Below are 20,802 nucleotides of genomic sequence, written 5' to 3' on the forward strand. Positions count from 1 at the left end.
ATTTATTTAGTTATTAAAGATTTCTGTCTCTTCCCCGCCACCGCCTCCCATTTCCCTCCCCCTCCTCCAATCAAGTCCCCCTCCCTCGTCAGAAAGAGCAATCAGGGTTCCCTGCCCTGTGAGAAGTCCAAGGACCACCCACCTCCATCCAGGTCTAGTAAGGTGAGCATCCAAACTGCCTAGGCTCCCACAAAGCCAGTACGTGCAGTAGGATCAAAAACCCACTATTGTATAACATTGTGTACTGTGGTGAACCCACACTGGGTTCGCCTGATATTTACTGCCTCGTTTTATTAATACTGACCTTGAATTTTCCTGTAAGCAAGAATGCAAGCTTAGGAAAGAACTGTTGCCTAGAATGTTGTGAATGATGCTAAATTAGAGATTGATTCCAGGAAGTCAGAAGTTATTAGGAGGTGCATTATCTTCTCTAAAGCTTGCAAGTCTATTTTCTAGGACATATGTTTTATATGCTAGGATTTTTGGATAATGATGAAGAAGTTTAAGGATTTGCAAAAATCTTTCTACTATCACTCTACAAAATACAGCACTTCAGTGTGAAAAGGCTGATAACAATTATCATAACCTTAATAAACTGTAACAGTTGGGATACATAGGCCCAGATTTATTCTTAGTCCGTACTCATAACCCTTGAACCTATTTTGAAAAAAAATAAACAGAACTAGTTCTTTATGAAAAGTGAATTTTTCGTCCTCAATTTGTTAAAAATATATAAATCAACTGTAGGAAAAAATTGCGAAGGAAGAAATAAAACTTCTAATGTTTTGTTTGTTTTTAATTTTGAAAAGCTTTTTTTTAAAGATGGTGAGTCTGTTTTCTTTTGTTTGGCTAGCTGTACAGATTTCCTTCCCTTGTCAGATCACAGGAGAATGGCTCTTACATCCCTGGGAGCAGGAACACATTAATAGCAAGGCAATGATGGATTCTTTCTAGAGATGAGGCAAATAGTAAACACATTACAGAGGAGTCAGGTTACTTAAGGATACGTCAGCCACCCCTACATTTTGTAAGACTCTGAAAAAACTGAGGAAATTTAACATGATTATTCTGTTTTGCACCATTTAACCATCTAAATATTTCACATTTAAATAATAAAAGCTTTCATAAAGCAAAACCATGGTCTATATTTTATACCAACAACTCAGCATTCCTCGGTTCACAGGAATACTATAGAATTTATGTTTTGTCTCTGAATGCTTTTTTCTGTCATGAAATCATTGAATTTTAGAAACAAGGTATACTTATAATATATTTTCTACGTAAGAAACTATGATATCTATTAATAAAATACTAAGAAAAAAATATAAGTGATCCTGATGGAGTAAAGCAAGAACTGCCAGTGAGAAGCAATTCAGAGAAGACCCTGCATGTGCTGTGCGATAGAGAAAATATAAATAACATGAAAGGAAGTAGATTAATGCTGGTCAGAGGGTGGTTGGCAAAGAAAAGTTGCAGTGAGATTTGAATACTTGTTTCTCCATTAGTTATTTGGGCAACATCGTAGGCTTTTGCTATTCATGATAGTACAAGGAGGAATTTTTTTAAACAGCAACAATAATGACTGGTAATAGATTTTGCTTTTTTTAAATTTTTATTTATTTATTTATTAAAGATTTCTGTCTCTTCCCTGCCACCTCCTCCCATTCCCCACTCCCCAATCAAGTTCCCCTCCCTCTTCAGCCCAAAGAGCAATCAGGGTTCCCTGCCCTGTGGGAAGTCCAAGGACCACCCACCTCCATCCAGGTCTAGTAAGGTGAGCATCCAAACTGCCTAGGCTCCCACAAAGCCAGTACGTGATAGATTTTGTTTTGAAAGCATAAAGTGTTCTCAATTAAAGTTGGTGAGTAAGTCAAATAGGGCAGCTACAATTGTAAAAATAAGGAATGACCAACTTTGGGTGTTAGATGACAACTAGGGGAAGGGACTCTGAGTAAGAGTTAGGATAGGCAAATTCTTCAGCTTGCTTCAATAGACAGATGAATTATGAGTAGAAAGAATAATGGCACTGTTGACAATATTTAGTTAAGTTTGATTTTGGAAATGGTAATATCAAATAGTGAGAAACAAGCTTTCTAACTATGTCTAGATTGCAAAGATTTGTGTTGCTGTCAATTCCTGTGTTATCAAGAAACAGGATATTATACAAATCATAAAATATCATTTTACTAAGTATTATTATATATTGAATTTGAGTTGGAATTTATGATTATCTGGATACATAATTGAAAAGGAGAACAATATTTCAGAAGTAAGAGAATGAAGAAAAGATGAAGAGGAAAGAAAGAGAAATAGAAAAGGAAAAAGATATTTTCATGTTGTTAAATTTTCAATTATTACTATGTAGCTTTGGCTGTCCTGTAACTCATTATGTAGACCAGAGTGACTGCAATCTCACAGAGATTTGCCTACCTTTCCTTACCAATTCCTGGTATTAAAGGCATGCACCACTATGCTTGGTATGTTCTGTAAATGGAAATTTCTGTCCTGCCTTGTCTTGCAGCCATTCAGTTCTAAAAAGAAAACACACAGAGGCTTATATTAATTATAACCTGCCTGGCCTATTAGCTCAGGATTGTTAATAAATAGCTCTTACCACTTAAATTAACCCATAATTCTCATCTATCTAGTCTGCTTGCCCCACCTATGCTTTCTTCCTGGTTACTGGCAAATCAGCATTTTATTAAATACACGTGACAAATTTTTACAGTGTACAAAAGTGTTATCCTACAGCCTTGTTCTTGCTATTTTAATAAGGTATTGGAAGAACTTTTTCCCCAAAAGATTAGAGCTTACTGAAAAGCATATAAATAATTTCCCTTTCCTTGGGAAAATCATTTAAAAAGACAAACAAGGAAAGAAATTGAAGACAGTAAAACAATTTTAATAGTCAATGGGTAATAGAAGAAAGTAGGGGATGCAGAGGGAAGATGGGTTTGGGGTTCCAGGGATGGAAAACTGGTACCCAGAGAAGCACATTTAACCATTTTTCTTAGGACATGAAGTACCCACAGAGTGTTGAATGTCTTTTATAATAATAACTCAAAGAAAATACAGAAAATCAGTTCTGAGACTTAGTGACTTGGCCAAAATATTTTACATGTAATGAGGTAATTACTGCAATGGTTTGCATGCATCATATTTAAAATGAAGATGGGAAATCCAAGCAATAACTATTTTAGTCTGTAACATCAGTAAAGATAGCAAACAGAGTAAAACAGGGTTATGGCTTGTGAGCTTTACAAGTCATTTCAATGTGATGTGGGAGTGATTTCTTATTAATAAAGAAACTGCCTAGGCCCCTTGATAGGCCAACCCTTAGGTGGGTGGAGTACACAGAAGAGAATGCTGGGAGAAAGAAGCTGAGTCGAAGGAGTCGCCATGATTCTCCCACTCCAGACAGATGCAGGTTAAGATCCTCCTTGGTAAGCCACCTCGAGGGCTACACAGAATATTAGAAATGGGTTAGAATAATATGTAAGAGCTAGCCAATAAGAAACTGGAACTTATGGGCCAGGCAGTGTTTAAAAATGTACAGTTTCCGTGTAATTATTTTGGGGCATAACCTAGCCATGCGGGTGGCCGGGTGCCGGGGACGCAGCCCTGCCGCTCCTAATGCAACATCAATGCTTTAGAGGAGCAATAAATATGTAATAACTATATGAGATACTTTGAATATTTCAGAGTCCTTTAGAATGACTTGTCTGTAATTCTCAGATAAGGTAGGCAAGGTTCTGTTTAGTCTAGCATCTACTGTATTCCTGCCTGCAGCACAAATTTAGCTGCTAAGTGAAAATGAACACCTTTTAACTAGGAAATGCGTGTCTCAATGTATAACTGTGTTTATTCCCACATTTGCCATTGGAAGTAAATTATGAAAGTGGCCCCTAATGAACTCATTGCCATTGTAATGGAGTCAAAAATCTACCTGTGATACATGACTATACCTATTTCAATTTGCTTTAGTATAACGGGATTGAGATTTCTGTAGTCACTGGTCCGACCATTATAGTTCTCTCAAGATGTTCATAACTGAGAGAAATGTTGGTTCAGTGGTTTAAGATGATAATACTCTTAAAAATATTAAAATATGTATGTATTATTTTATGTATATTACTTTGCCTGTGTACATAATTGTGTACAAGGCACATAGAGGTCAAGAGCAGATGGCAGATTTCTCTAAAACTGGAGCTATATATGCTTGTCAGCCTAATGTAGGTGACAAAAACTGAATCCAGGTCCACTACAACTGTTTTTAATCAATCATTCATTTGTACAGCCCCTGATGATGCTTGAAATTTTAAAATTCACCATCACCCTGTGAACCTGTGGCTCAGTCACTGTTCTATTACTGTGAAGAGAATTCCAGGACCAAGGCATCTCTCATCAAATCAAGCATGTATTTGGGGTCTTCCCAAACAGTGTTAGAGGATTAGTTCATTATCAACATGGCAAGGAGCATGGCAACATACCGGCAGGTATGGCCCTGGAGCAGTAACTAAGAGCATTACATCCTGATCCTGAGACAGTGAGCAGAGACAGTAACCTCTTGGTGTTTTATTTGTATTTTTTCCACTTAGATACTTGCCTTAGTGAAGTGCCTTACTTGCATTTCATTCCTTGGTGTTTGAAAAGAATTCTTGACTATGGTAGGACCATGGGCACTAAGACATGGGTTCTTGTTTCAGTGTATTTTTCTGCCATTTGTTTTTTTTTAGGAAAGAAATAGTTAACATCTCTGTTGGAGAATAAATGAAATACCTTTAATGTTTATGTTTAAAAATACTTGACTAGACAGAGAGAAAGAGAGAGAGAGAGAGAGAGAGAGAGAGAGAGAGAGAGAGAGAGAGAGAGAGAGAGAGAAAACACCTGATGTGGGTTTATAAAACCTTAAAGGTCTCCCCAGCAACATAGCTACTCCAGTAAGGACCACATCACCTAATTCCTCTAAATAGCTCACCATCTGGAGACCAAGCATTCGAATATATAATCCTAAATTGGGCATTCTCATTGAACACCACAACCTGATAGACTCATTAAAGTAGTCCTTTAAACATTATTTGAGTATATACTGAATTACAAATACTTGTAAAATGAGACTGCATATAACATGTAAATGAATGTACTGTTAGTTTAAAACAAACATTTGAAATGCAGCTATATTATCATTATCCTATATTATTCTTGAAATGTGTATCAAGATGAACAAGAAGATAAAGATCTTCATTCTATGTAGCTCATACTGGACTCTTAGAATAACATACCACTTCAATCATATCTGGATTAAAAAATAATGGTGATGGAAGTTGGGTTTAGTGAAGACGTATGAGCAATAGAAAACTGGTATTATTCATTTCATATCGTCCTTTTCTAGACGCCAAGATGGATCACCTGGAATATTTCAATTTCTTAACTATATGCATTCCATAATATTAAAGGAACTTAACGTTTTATCGCATATTCTATATGGGCTCTTAATGCACCAGAAAATTTGGCTCTCCATTTGGTTCTTTATTCTTAAGCCAGCTGTATGAGGTTCCATTTTTGTGCATTCATCTGCTTTTAGCACAGTAGGCTGCCAAACTTCACTGGCTTTTTTTCATGTTGCCTGTTCTATATTTATTATTCTCCTCAGAGTTTTCAAATTTAACAAATCCACAGATGCTTTCTCCGTCTAGGCTCATTTATGTAGATTTGTACAACAGTAAATATGTCTACTGACCTACTCAACACTTCTCTCCGCTCTGGTAAACTCTTGGTGTTTTATTTGCATTTTTCCCACTTAGATACTTGCCTTAGTGGAATAATTTCATTCCTTGATGTTTGAAAATAATTCTTGACTATGGTAGGACCATGGGCACAAAGACATGGGCTCTTGTTTCAATGTATTTTTCTGCCATTTGTTTTCTTTTAGGAAAATAATAGTTAACATCTCTGTTGGCGAAGAAATGACATACCTTTAATGTTTATGTTTAACAATACTTGACTAGACAGAATATTAATTTTAAAGACACAATTGGGCATATCTTTAATTATGCTGGCAACTAATATCTTTACAGTGAAATTGTTTTGTTGGACTTTGGCCAACAACATACTTAGAAAATTGAAGTATTATTCAACAAGAAAAATAGAAGTTAAATTTATGATTTCTTCTGCTAAGTTTCATATTTTCCTTCCTGACATACCCCAAAGAATTCAAATTTTAATGTAAAATATCGCTATGGCCTGTCAGCTGTTGCTTTGAAAATAAAGGTAAAAGTATCCTAATTATACAAGTCACTTTAGGTGGCTGTCTTTTATCTTTGTCTCAATTTCTTCCTGTGCAAAATTATTGGTTTGATTTACAGTTATGCTTAAGGACACTATTTCAGTATACACCTACAAATGAAATAGTGCCATTTTATGTGGCACCAAAATTGAAGGTTTTATTTTAGGATCAATGAGTCAGATGGAAAATTCCATTTCTGTTGTTCATGATGCTGCCATTTCTTTTTATAGTAAATCTTACGTGTCCGTGGATGATGATTTCTGAATTGTAGTGCAACTAAACACTAATCATATGTGGTGTCAGCCTGTAACTCAGCAAAATTAATACTCACCAGGAGTTTGCTTTAATAAATTGTGTGATAATTCACCACAGCATTACTAGGGCATATTTTTTGTCTGTCAGAAATAATAGGTGATGAGGATTCGGATGACTGTAAGGACATCAGTTTTCCTTGGTTCGAGTAGATATGATTTCTTTATTCTTTTGGAGACTCACGCTATTGGATCCTTTATAATACAGTTGAAGTTTTTAAAAAAATGATTTCCTACCTAGTCACTTGCCAAATTAATATTTTTCTTTTAAAATGCGTAGTGTGCTAATATTTCATAAAATTGTATAGAATCTTTGCTCAGATTACCTATTTCATCATTATCCTTCCTTCCCTCCTTCCTTCTTTCTTTCTTTCCTTCCTTCCTGCCCCCCTCTTTCTTTCTTCCTTTCCTTTCCTTTTTATTTGTAGTATTTGGTCTTTCTGCTTTCAGAAAATGATCCCATAGTAATAATAAGCACTGAGATATCACCATTCAAATTAATAATAAAGAATTACAAAACTAATTACAATTTTAAGAAAAATTATTAGAGTGATTTGAAACATCTTTCTGGTCCACTTATTTAAAATTTCAACATGCCTTTTGTCTATTTAATTTTAAATTTATTTCTAACAACATATACATTAATTAAACAAGATCTTTTGTCTTTCAGAGCAATAACTTTAATAGCACTGCCAATAGTTGTCAAATATTGTTAAAGTTTTATTGATAGTAGTGAAGCTTTCTTATATTGTTTGATTATTTTTGAGTCTACCATACCCTAAAATATTGTTCTCAATTTCCTCTTTAATTTTATATCTAGAAATGGTTTTAATTCCTGTAGGGGTCATTATGTTCACAGAAATCTCTTGTTTATAATGTTTAAAATATGAGTAGTAACTACAATGGTGGACAAGTTACCACGAATTGCAGTTTTCTTTAGGAATACAAATTTCAAATACTTAAAATGATATTATACTGAATTTTCATATTTAGTGTTTAGGTGAGACTTGACAATGAGAAATATTAAAGTCATTTTATTTTAAATTCACATATTAATGAATTATAAATGTGTGGAAACTATTGCTTTAAGTGTTATTAAATAATAGTGCAAACACAGTATGTGGTGTCAATCTTATTATTTTGAAAATGCCAGTCAAGATGAACTTAGTTCCTTACATGGAACTCATGTGATGAAGGAGAATACTGACTTTCCCAAGTTGCTCTCTGGACATTATATTTATGATGTTGTCTGCCCTCCCCTCAAATAAATATAAAATGTAAATGAAGAAAATAATTAGAATTGTGAAATATTCTTTCAATATCCTTTTTTTTTTTGGATATCAATTCTTGCATTCCATGAATGGAAAGGCCCATTCTAGTTAGCAAGAAATTGGGATCATAACAGTAATTTAATTGTCAGACTCAGGGAGAAGAATTATATGTGAAAACAACAACACAGTTAGAAAGAGTTCCTTGCTCGTGCTCTCTCTCCTTCTGCTTTGTCTGATTTTCTGAAAATTAATAGTTTTAGTTACATTGTTAGTGTAAATGTTATTATTGCATTATAACTACTCTTTTTTTATCCTATGGTGAACACCAGATTTTCTTGCTAATTATAAGTTAATATTCATTGCTAAATGTTCTCTGTGGTAAATGTTATTTAGGAAGGAAAGTTTGTCTAAGTTCCACACTCAAGGGCTATGTTTTGGGTCTGCTCTAACCTTCCTCTGCCTTCCACAAAAGGTCCTATGTCTTTTAGTGTACAGGATTGACTCTCCTACCCAAACGACACTAAGGAGAAGAGTCAGTGTCTTCTAGTTTATTGGGTGATGAGAATATCAGCAATGAGTTATTGGGAAAGATGAGCAGTTTCACATAGTCGATTGTGAGCAATCCATCCACAACACTCATGTGTTCTTTGTACCAGGATTTAGAGTTCTCCACATTAAAGTCTTTCCGTCTTCTGAGTTACATAAGATATCATCAAAACATCCTTGGGAATCAGCAGTTGCATTGGCACACTCTGTTTGTCATCAGTATTAATCATCTATGAACTGTCCTCAGTGCCTGGTGGCAATTAGGAAGCGAGTGTCAGAAAACTGCTGTTTCATTGTTGGGACATATGGACCCTGGCACAGGCACAGGGGCTGGAACATTTGGAACCATTATGCTCTTTAAATTCATGAAATATCACAGACTTCCGTTTTATATTTCACTATCTCTAAAATAGGAGCTTATTTTCATCAAACCTATAATATAAAAGCCTAATAAATGCATTAAGTAGTATTACCATGAACTAATAACCTCCATCCATTTTAGTAACGTTTCTATTTACATATGAAATCAGTTTGTATGTATTTTAATGTTATTTAATTTCTGGGAGACAGATTTATTCTCCACTTTTTATAGTTGGAATTTATTGTGTGAAATTAGGTCTGTGGTATATGTATGTTTGTATATATGTATATAGGTATGTACATATATGTATTCATGACTGAACTTACATATGTATGATCACGTGGGAACTGAGGCAATAGCAACACTAATTGGTTTCGCCAGAGTAGTCGAATGAGTCCTTTTCAAATGAGACACCTATACAAAGTGACTCCATTAAAATTCTCGTACACCTTACTTTCAGTAATTGTGAAGAACTAGGTTAAACAATCAACTAATGATTGAGTTTCAAGCTTGCTGTAAATTTTGAAAATGTGCCCAGGGACAATGCCTCACTATGCTACTGCTGTTCCTTAATCCAAACTGGCTGAAGATCACAGATTTCCCATCACACTTACTGTTGACTCTGTTACTATTCTATATTGGTGAACCATACCTTTTTGGTGCCTAGCTCTGTGCATGTGCACGCTGTATATGACTATGCATGTGCACACATGTGTACATGCATGTGTGCATGTGAATGCATGCAAGTCTGTGCATACATATGTGTTGCATTGTGTTTGTGAATGTGTTTGTACATGTATATATCTGTATGTGCCTGTATGTTTGTATGTATGTGTGTGTATATTTGTATGTGAAATTTTTTGTGTGTATTTGTGTGTGCTGTGTTTTCTATTTCTGGTGTTCCTGAAAGTATGCAAAAATAATTCTACTACATTCAGTTATAATAATGGCTGATTTACAAGTGGAAATAGAATTTTTCCCTGAAGAAAAGTGGGGACACCAAGTCTTAAGTAACTTTTTGACTTATGAATTACATCCTTTGCAGCCATGACCTTGTTGTTTAACGCTTGTTTTTCACTAAACAGCCACTATTGAGTTTATATGACATCCAGTGCACCTTTCTATGTACACACACTTGGATCACTCTGACACGTCCTACTGCTTCCTAAATAACAAAGTTATGACACCACCACTTTCCACCTCACTTTGTAAAGGCACAAAAATCAATTCCCACTTAAAACTGACCTAATAGAAAGCTTGGGGTCAGTATGAGCTTAGCATGATTTACCTCATGGCTATTGCATCAGTTTGTTTTCATAACTGGTATTACATCTAGCCACACTAATGCCTGGGGCCAGGGTCAGCACCAGAAATATCAGTGGACATTACAAAATGCTACACATAGCCAAAAGTTCTGCATTTTCTTACTCTGAAGATGGGGCATATCTGAGCATGTCTGTTCGTACATCATGAGAGAATAAGTCCAATTCATTGTCTAGTTTAGAAGTGTGTCTCTCCATAGGCAGGGTAAACGATGAGTGGAAAGATGCTTGCAGCACCCCGGACAAGTCTAAAAACCATGTGAGCAGACATGTTTAGAGAGGTTTTTAGCATACTAGGAACTAGTGTGGGTCACTTTTCCACCCATGACCACAGCAGTGTGCTATTCAAGACACAGACTCTGTGGTTAAAGTTAAATTAAGTGGCAAAATATACAACACTAAATGGGCAGCAATAATGCCTAGAACAATTTAGAAACCCTGTTGTTTAATGAAAGTCTCTGGCTAGTGTGTTGATTGTAAACCATTTCAGTTTCTTCTTTTGCTGAGTCTCTGGTCATCTGCAATGACCTGGTCAACACAGAGCATTTTCTCTGTCTTGTCCTAATACAGGGATAATGATATACCTTATTTGTGTGGTTTCCAGACAAGCTCAGCTGGTGGGTAGTATGTAGCTGACTGAATGTAGAAAAACAAAGTTGCTGATATCTAATACAAACTTTCAGATGTGCTTCAAACATTATGAATTCTTTTGTTTGTAATTATTTCATTTGCTATCATTTGATTCCATAGTCCTTAAGCATGTACTCAGTAAGTGACAATTTTTGGTTGGGCACAGCTAAAGGTTAATATTTTTAAAAAGAAGCCAGGCGGTGGTGGCACACGCCTTTAATCCCAGCACTTGGGAGGCAGAGGCAGGCGGATCTCTGTGAGTTCGAAACCAGCCTGGTCTACAAAAGCTAGTTCCAGGACAGGCTCCAAAACTACAGAGAAACCCTGTCTCGAAAAACCTATATNTCTTTTATAATGGATATGACAAATCAATGTATTTGTCTACCATTTCAGATATTTGAAGAGTAAAAGGTAAAATACCATTTTGTAGAATAAGCATAAAAGAAATATCTGTAATGTAGTAATGATTTCAATGCAATGAAATACAATGCACATAGTTTTACTCAGTTGATCATGCACTCTCCTTGCTTTGCGTAGTAATTGATATGATCTGTATGACTTTGGAATTTGCCTAATTGGTGTATAAGGGATGAAGACATGACAGACACATGTGCCAAAAGCTGGCATCAGGTTGCTTATGCTTTCTATTGGAAACAACACCCAGCAGCCCAGAAAATTCAGGGTTCTAATCTCAATAGAGGCCTATGTAGAGAAGCTGTCTGTGGTTACAGTCATCCAGAGAGGGAAAGTGGTTGACATTTTCATAATACCCTATCAACCTCTGTATTCCAACTAGGAAAATGACCAAGGGAAGGCTTGCTGTTCACTTCAGTCTGAGGCATTCAGGTCCTTGACATAGCTGTGATGATGTCAGCAATATTAATTCACCACCGAGAACTTCAGCTGTTCCCTACAGCTTATACTGATCCTCAATATCTAAAGAAACATAGAATGATACAATGATCATAGATTGAGAGGTTTGCCTAAGTAAAATAACAGATTTCTCCAACTTGATATAGACTTATCACAATTCTGTCCATAATAAACACAGAGATTTAAAGTAGTAAGAGAAGTTGCGCTTCTGAAAATATTTACATGCTAGGACCATTTATTTAGTAAATCTGTTTTCTTTGCAAATGTCTCTATTTCTTTTTATAATATATAAAATATCCATAAACAAAAACTTAGTGTTGTGATATATTATATGAATAAACATTCACAAAATACAACTTTAAGACCAAATTTGAAATTTCTAGGGCATGTTTAACATAGGCTCATACATAAAAAAATACGAAATGAAGCTGCTTTTCAATGATCTCAGAAAAAATTGCATACTAGTTGTCTATGTTTTGTTTCTTACTTTGTATTTTATTTTTTGTTTCTACTGCTATTTAACTACATGAAAATTACGTTATTTCTTCTTTTCATATTTACCATCTGGTGTTGACCATTGCAGTGAACTGCCCTGAAAGAAGTAAAAGGATCACCCTGAACACCTAGGAAGTATGGAAGAAGAAGATATGGGCAAGCAGAGGAATCGTGAGTGACTGAAGTACTGAGTGAATGTGTATTTTGACATGACAAAGGTTATGAGACTCATTGGTCTATAGTAAGTTGAAACAATCATTACCTATTTGGGCCATAATGACCAGGGATGGCAAAGCCTTCCTTGGGTGTCTGAGTCAGATTTTAAGTGTTTATGAACAACTGGACAATGTGTGCAAACACTAGAAACTACAGCTTCTTCCTCCTGGACTTTTGCAATTTCAGACTGATGGCCTACTGAGACCTCCTACTGATATTAGCCTACCCCTATCCCAGTCCTGTACCTAATAGATATGCTGACATGATATTCCAGCTTGACATAGTAGGAGTCAGAGAGCTTCCTTATGGAAAAAAAAAGGGAAAAAGTAAATTTCTATCACTTAGGTACTCTTTTAAATAATTATTCTTGGTGGTTCTACACATCTAGGTGATATTATACATATACAGATGATAATACCATTACTCCAATATTTCCAGACTCAACACTATTGTTCACATTTGTTACCATCCTTCTGACTTATCTTACTCCCACAATACATTTAAGGTTCTTTTTTTTTCTGAAACCAAACTTCTGAAACCTTTAATTCACTTATTTTATTTTATTGTTGTTGAGACAAGGTCTTACTCTATAGTCTATGGTAACTGCTACTTGCATATAGATAAGACTTGCCCTTGATTAGGTGATAGTTAGTCTCCTACGTACTACAATTATTGCTGCTAAGTCTCAGTAGAGGCAGTCCATCCCGTCCTATTAGATCCAGTTCTGAATCTCTCACTGACATCGTGTTCAGTCTCTGTCACCAATACGGTGTTCTAGTAATATTACTTTTTTTTTGAGTTATTGATTTTAATAAACTTTCAACTTCAGGCACTGACACATGATAAGAGTTCTCTAGAATGTTCTTTTTGCTTCTAATTAAATTTCTAGATTTCAGCTTTAATTTATTCTTCCAACACAAATTCAAATTATTTTAATTAAACTCACAAAACCTGCTTATTTTGTATAGGTTGTTTCAAAAAAGATTTTCCATGTGCTCTTGCAACATTGCATTTATGGATTACTTCCCTTTTGAACATTAAAGTTTTCTTTCCTGATAAAATAAAAGCTTCATTAACTCAGAGGCTGTGTTCATAGTTTGAACATTGTATACCTAGCACTTGTCATAGAACCTGGTAAATATTAAGTTTTTAATAATTATTTGTTGAGCCAATAATTACATCAAGTGTATGAGCAACAGAAATAAACTTTTCCTTCTTTCGGTGTCTCAAAAATAGCAAATTATGATGCATCTGTGACATGTGTTGCATGATATAGAGCCAAAAAATACAACATTTAAGAGTTCTGAATTTGTTGTAGCAAATTAGTGTAACCTCATTATAAATTGCTTGGAGCTATTCATTTACAAAATAATGTTACCAATGTGAAACGAAAGCATTGGAAAACGATTCCAATTTTAGAAAAGAACATTTCAAATGAGAACATTAACATTTACAAAGACATTTATTTTCAATTTTAGCAAGATGACTAAATGGCAATATGTGCAATACTTTGTGTATGAAGGTGTAGTCAGTTGGCTCTACTTATGTGCTGAAGTGAATATCTGATTTGCTAAAAAAAATATTGAATCAATTTGTTCTCATTTCTCTAAGCCTAGGATATGTTGAAACAGAAGTAGGATCCACTTACTGACATTCTGACTTCAGATAAATATGTTACAAAGTTTTATTGGATATCTATATTAGGTGGTACAACTTGCTTGGGGAGTGAAGTTTCTTTGAGTCTTAAATAATTAAAAATATTTATTCAAGTAGTAAATTCAAGGCTGGCTTCTTGGTAAACTGATTCCAAATCCTATACTTGAAAGTACTTAGCCATGATGCCCTTTTTATGAGAATCACTGAAATCACAGTTTGAAGCCCTCAGCTGAACTTAAACATCATGAGGATCCCCGAAGGACCATCTCATTTTTAGGCATGTTCAGCAGTCAACTCTCCATGGGCCCCGCATGTCCAACTCACACAGTATAACATCAAACAGTCCAGGCAAGAGCAATTTCTTGTCCAAATGGCTAGCAAACTCAATAAGTAGCCTCTATGATGGCAATTTAGAATTAGGCCAGTTTAAAAGTCTCTGGAATAATTTATTTTATATCAAGAGATAAATTTCAGAGGGTAGTTTGCTAATTTTTTATCCCTGTTTATAGCACACACTGAACCCAGTGAAGAATGATCACCTCTGTATGGTTTTGGAAATGTGTTTTCAGTTTCTATACTCTAGTGCAACAGCATTCAATCTTCTCCTGTGCAGCAATTCCCTTGGCAATAACTCTGATTTTGGTTGTTGATTGGTTTATCTTTGTTGATTCAGTGGTCCAGTTTGGGCTGCAGTTCACTGTGTGGCCCAGGATGGCTGGTCTCCACCTCTAGTTGGTCCTCCAGTCTCAGTCACCTGAATAAGTCAGGACAGCCAACACTGCTATCTAAAGATAGTTTTGAATTGAAGTTAACTTTTAATTCTCCTACAAATTCGTTTTCTGAGGTTCTAATGAATCAAAGTAGTGTAGAGAGTGAAATATTGACTTTGGATTAAATGCTAAATGATGACAGATATCTGATTTTATTAAGAAGTTTATGTGTTTATTTTTTAGAATTTCAAATCCATATTAATAGTACTTGGCAAATATAATTCCCTAGGCAGGTTGTCTTTCCCATGGTTATATTTTCTCTCAAAGGAGTATGTTAGTAACTAAGAAAACTTCTCTGATTTCTTCAAACACAATATAAAACAAAAACTTTGTGAATTAGAGTGTTTTTTTTGTAAATGTTACAATATTGATTGCTAAAGCACAGTCATTTCATCAAAGAGCAATGCTGAGATTTATGTGCATAGGCAAGTTGTGATTATATAAGAAAGACTAAGTTGATCTTTGCAGAATGTGTACAAGTTATTATATTAAGTTTTAAAAGATACTGTTCTAACTCAATCATTGTTTCTTCTTTAATTAGATGGAATTTTCTATCAAGAGAAAACTCTTTCATCTAGTCACCCAGTATTTGGTTTAGCCACGGACTGATTAGTGGGGTAATGTAGAAAACACTTTATTATTTTTTCCTGTTTGTTTTGCATTTTCAGTATGCCTAAATTTGTTCTTTTTTTTTTGTATTTCAGACAACAGTAGTTAATATGGTGTTCAATCTTTCCTGCATTTTGACCTTGGAAATCTGAAAAAGTTCTCTTGAAAAAGAGGATATTCTAGTTGATTTGAGATGGAATTTAGCACTTTTTGGAGCCCCTGTGTTCTGTTTATAATGTGTCAATTTATTTTCAATTTTCCTGACTATGTATTTCCTGAATAACACCCTGCTTCCCCTTTCAGCCTCATATGTGAATATATTTTATGAAGTATGCATTATTAATAGTTATATAAACAAATCTTCATTTGAAACTTACTCTTTGTTATTGATAAATTTTAAAAATGTAGACAAGTATACTTTTCTGCTGCTGATGCTGATGATGATTTTTGGTGATTATGGTTGAGACAAGAACTTTTTTAGTCCCAGTCCAGCTGGCCTCGATGAGTTCCCGATAGAACATCCCCATTGTCTCAGTGTGTGGGTGCACCCCTCGCGGTCCAGAGTTCCTTGCGTGTGCTCTCTCTCCTTCTGCTCCTGATTTGGACCTTGGGATTTCAGTCTGGTGCTCCAATGTGGGACTCTGTCTCTGTCTCCTTTCATCGCCTGATGAAGGTTAATATCCAGGAGGATGACTATATGTTTTTCTTTGGGTTCACCTTCTTATTTAGCTTCTTTAGGATCACAAATTATAGGCTCAATGTCCTTTGTTTATGGCTAGAAACCAATTATGAGTGAGTACAAACCATGTTCCTCTTTTTGGGATAAAACCAGACTCGCTGAACATAGCAGACAATGAGGACTACTGAGAACTCAAGAACAGTGGCACTGGGTTTTGATCCTACTGCACTACTGGCTTTGTGGGAGCCTAGGCTGTTTGAATGCTCACCTTACAAGACCTGGAAGGAGGTGGGAGGTCCTTGGACTCCCCACAGGGCAGGGAACCCTGACTGCTCTTTGGGCTGATGAGGGATGGGGAGTTGATTGGGGGAGGGAAATGGGAGGCGATGGTGGGGAGGAGGCAGAAATCTTAAATAAATAAGTAAATAAGTAAATAAATAAATAAAAAGAACTTTTGTACCTAAGTTGCCCTCTAACTTACTTGTAGCCTAAGCTAATACTAAACCTCTGATATGATTCTACCTTCCAATTACAAGCATGTTACATAGTGGTTGGTCAGCCTTCCATCCAATGTAAGGTTGGTGACAATCTTTTCCCATTCTGCACGCTTCCGTTTAGTCTTGTTAACCATGTTTTTGCTTTACAAAAGCTTCTCAGTTTCAGTTGGTCCAATTTATTAATTGGTTATCTCACTGTCTGCTTCTGGGATTATATTTAGGAAGTGGTCTCCTATGCCAATATGTTCAAGTGTACTTCCTATTTTCTCTTCTATGAGATTCAGTGTGGTTGGATTTATGTTGAGGTCTTTGATTCATTTTTTACTTGAGTTCTGTGCATGATGATAGATGTGGATCAATTTGTATTGTTCTACATGTTGATATCTAGTTACACCAGCAAAATTTGTTCAGTATGCTTTCTTTCTTCCATTTTATATTTTTTGCTTCTTTGTCAAAAATCAGGCATTTGTAGGTGTGTGGATTGATATCTGAATCTTCAATCCAGTTCCATTGATCCTTCTGTCTGTTTTTATGGCGATACCAATAAGTTTTCAGTACTGTAGTTCTGTACTAGAGGTTGAACTTAGGGATTGTGATGCCTTCAGAAGTTTCTTTGTTGTACATAATTGTTTTGGCTATTTTGAGTTTCTTGCTTTTCTGTATGAAGTTGAGTATTATTCAAGGTCTGTGAAGAAGTTTTCTGGGATGTTAATGGGCATTGCATTGAATCTGTAGATTGCCTTGGTAAGACTGATATTTTATTATGTTAATACTCCCTACCCAAGATCATGGAAGATCTTTCAATTTTCTTGTGTCTTCCTTAATTCTTTTCTGCAAATATTTTAAGTTCTTGTCATATAGGTCTTCTACTTGTTTGGTTAGAGTTACTCCAACATATTTTATGTTATTTGTTGCTATTGTGAAAGTGATGTTTCTCTGATTTCTTTCTCAGCCCATTTATCATATGTGTAAATGGGTTATCCTGCTACATTACTGAAGGTGTTTATGAGTTTTAGAAGTTTCTTGGTAGAATTTTTGGGATCACTTATGTAACTATCATATCATCAGCAAATAGTCAGAGTTTCACTTCTTATTTTCTGATTTGTATCCACTTGATCACCTTTTGATGTCTGATTGTTCTAGCTAGAACCTTAAGTATTATATTGAATGGATATGGAAAGAGTGAACAGCTATGTCTTGTTTCTAATTTCAGTATGATCATTTTGAGTTTCTCTCCATTTACTTTGATGTTGGCTGTTGACTTGCTGTATATTGCTTTTATTATGTTTACGTTTGTTCCTTGTATCTGCACTCTCTCCAAGACGTTTATAATGAAGAGATGTTGTATTTGTCAAAGGCTTTTCAGCATCTAAATGAGATGGTCATGTGGTTTTTATTTTCAGTTTGTTTATATGGATTACATTTATAATTTTTTGTATGTTGAACCATCCCAAAACTCTGGGATGAAGCCTACTTCATCATGGTGGATGATTTTTCTGATGTGCTTTTGGATTCAGTTTGCCATTATTTTATTGAGTATTTTTGTATCAATGTTTATGAGTAAGATTGGTCTGTAATTCTCTTTCTTAGTAATGTCTTTGTGTGTTTGGGGTATCAGGGTAATTGTAGCCTCATAAAAAAGTTTTGTAATATTCCTTCTGTTTTTATTGTGTGGAACAATTTGAGGAGTATTGTTATTAGTAATTCTTTGAAAATCTTGTAGAATTCTGCACTGAAACAACCGGTCCTGAGCTTTTTTTTTTTTTTTTTTTTTTTTTTTTTTTTTTTTTTTTTTTTTTTTGGTTTTTTTTGNTTTTTTTTTTTGATTAGGAGACTTTTGATGACTGTTTCTATTTTATTAGCAGTTATAGGTCAATTTAATCTCTTTATCTGGTTTTGATTTAATTTTGGTAATATTTCCTAAAAATCTAAAAATTTTTTATTTCCTTTAAGTTTTCCAATTTTGTGGAGTACAGGTTTTCAAAGCATTACTTGATAATTATCTGTATTTCCTCCATGTCTGTTGTTATGTCCCCATTTTCATTCTGATCTTGTTAATTTGGATATTCTCTCTCTGACCTTTTATTGTTTTGGGTCTACTCCTGTGGATGTTGTGTTTCAGGCCTGTTCTGGTGGGGATCACTGGCTCCGGCCTGTACCAGTGGAGGTAGCTGGCTTGAAAGGTTGCTTACTTGGGCCTGTTCACAGTGATGTCCCTGGCTAGGGCCTGCTCCCCAGGAGATCCCTGGCTTGGGTGTGGTCCTGCAGAGTTCTCTGGCTTAGGCTGCCCCCTCAGCTCCTTGCGCCTGCTCCTGTAGAGGTTGCTGCCTTGGCTCTGCTCTGGTGGAGGTTGCTGACTCAGGCCTGCTCCCATAGAGGTCATTCGCTTGGGCCTTTTTCTGTGGACTTCCTTGCCTAGTGCCCGTTCCCACAGAGGTTCCTGGATTGGGCCCAGTACATCAGAAGTCTCTGTCTTTGGCTTGCTCCCTTGGCAATCACTCCCTTGGTAGCTGCTTCCTCCTACCTGCTCCAGCGGGGGTTGCTTGCTCGGGCCTGCTCTGCAATGTTATTTCTTAAATAAATATTGTAGTACATTATCTAGCACACATACCTTCTTAATGTTATAACCAACTCAAATTCAGGGCCTTAGAATATTTATTTAGTATCTTTTCCATTAAACACAGTTTCTTATATCTGTACTAAGAATTTCCATTCTGATAATGTTGGAGACTGGTAGGATTAAAATACAAAAGAATTACTCATTTGTTGATCTTACTTTGCATGTTTAAATATTACACCTAACACAAGTCAAATAAATGACAGCTCTCAGCTTTCATTTAGGGCTCAAACCTTCCTTCTACACACCCTTGTACTTCCTTCTGCACTCTGTTGATCCTCAGTACCACAAACAAAACAAATAGAAATAAACAACTGAGTAATTCAAGCTCATCCCCACCTGTGTCCCCATCACCAATGATGTTGCTTAAACATTTACATTTTGTTTCATTGTTTTTAATCTGAATAACTTAAGAATAATTGTCAATCAATCACACCTGAACAGCCTTCCTTTGTGCTCTTTGTTGTATCTGGATATATGCAAACATCTGCATTGCCATTAACACAATCAAGGTAATAGCTTTTGTTTTTAGAATATGATCCTCGGGAATATACATGCTTCAACGTCAGCTTAAATATTTCCTTGCTTTATACTGCCAGTTTTGAACACAGTTGCACTTGTTTCTTGTCTCAAATTCACAAATCTCTGTTAATGGATGTAACTATAAATGTCAATATAAACTATCAGTTTTCAGTTTCATAACTACAGAACTGGATATATTCAAAGATCTGTGGTTTTTCATCTTCACTTCCTATTATTTCCTTTTGTCCTTAGGGAAAGCTGTTTATTTCTTTTCCTTTACTAGTTGCTGTATCCCTCTATTGTGTGTTTATTCATTCTTTTGTTCCTAATATATGTAATATTGTCTTTTGTGGATACTTAGGCAACTTCACAGTTTTTTTGTTCCTATGTTTCCCTTCCCACTAAATCCCTTTCTATACTCCCCCTAATTCCACTCTTTTGGTTATGGGTTGTTAGATCCCAATATAAGAAACAATGAAAGTGGTTGGTAATTGTGTCTTGTTTGTGCCTCTTTTCTTCCCCTGAATCTGACTAGAAGCAATTCAGTTTAATTCACGGTTAATAGCTACTGGGCGTCAGCAAGCAGATTTCATTTCTTATTCCAATTAATTTGGTAAAGTTATTTAGAACCACTTTTGAATTAAGCACATTCCCGACATATTTGTTGATTGGTTTTTTATTCATTTCCTAGAAATGATGGGTTTAAAATATTTAAAATTTTTATTTTCTGAATATGTCATATAATCATCTTTGAATCATATTTATTAAATACAGCTTCTAATTTTGATTCAAACTTTAATAAGATGGATTTGTAATAATTTAAAATTTCTTTCCATGCAATGATTCAACTTGTAGGAGCTTTAATAATTGATTGTAGACTGGAGAGTTTGCTAATTTCTATCAAAATGCTTAGGCAGGAGACTCAAAGTAATGTTGAAATAAGCTAATTTGAGGTAAGAGAACAATTGTCTAGCTTTATGGGGGTATAAATATGCTGGGAAATTGACCATATGGTAGACTCAGATATTTACCTCTTTAAACTCTTTCCCAGATCACAGCATTTTTCTTTGGTACTCCTAGAGGCACAACCCTGGATGAATTCTCTTCTTCATGTTTCTAATGTTACCTTTTGTAAGCAGTC

The 20,802-nt window shown here is 35.3% G+C and overlaps 1 long non-coding RNA gene across 2 annotated transcripts in view; it reads left to right on the forward strand.

The window, feature by feature from the left end:
* The window catches only part of LOC126503354 (uncharacterized), a 781,756-nt gene extending 764,790 nt beyond the window's left edge, over positions 1-16,966 (forward strand). Inside the window, exons 10-12 of one of the 2 annotated variants that reach the window (XR_007592268.1) lie at positions 12,184-12,266; positions 15,279-15,354; positions 15,442-16,966. This is a non-coding gene — a long non-coding RNA (uncharacterized lncRNA). The remainder of the gene's footprint in view (positions 1-12,183; positions 12,267-15,278; positions 15,355-15,441) is intronic. The other variant, XR_007592267.1, reaches the window with a different exon arrangement.
* Positions 16,967-20,802: the final 3,836 nt, after the last annotated feature.

The sequence above is a fragment of the Alexandromys fortis genome, unplaced genomic scaffold (assembly GCF_014885135.2).
Source record: "Alexandromys fortis isolate MF-2015 unplaced genomic scaffold, M_Fortis_MF-2015_v1.1 scaffold_2_1_26212458, whole genome shotgun sequence".
In the NCBI taxonomy this organism is placed as follows: Eukaryota; Metazoa; Chordata; class Mammalia; order Rodentia; family Cricetidae; genus Alexandromys; species Alexandromys fortis.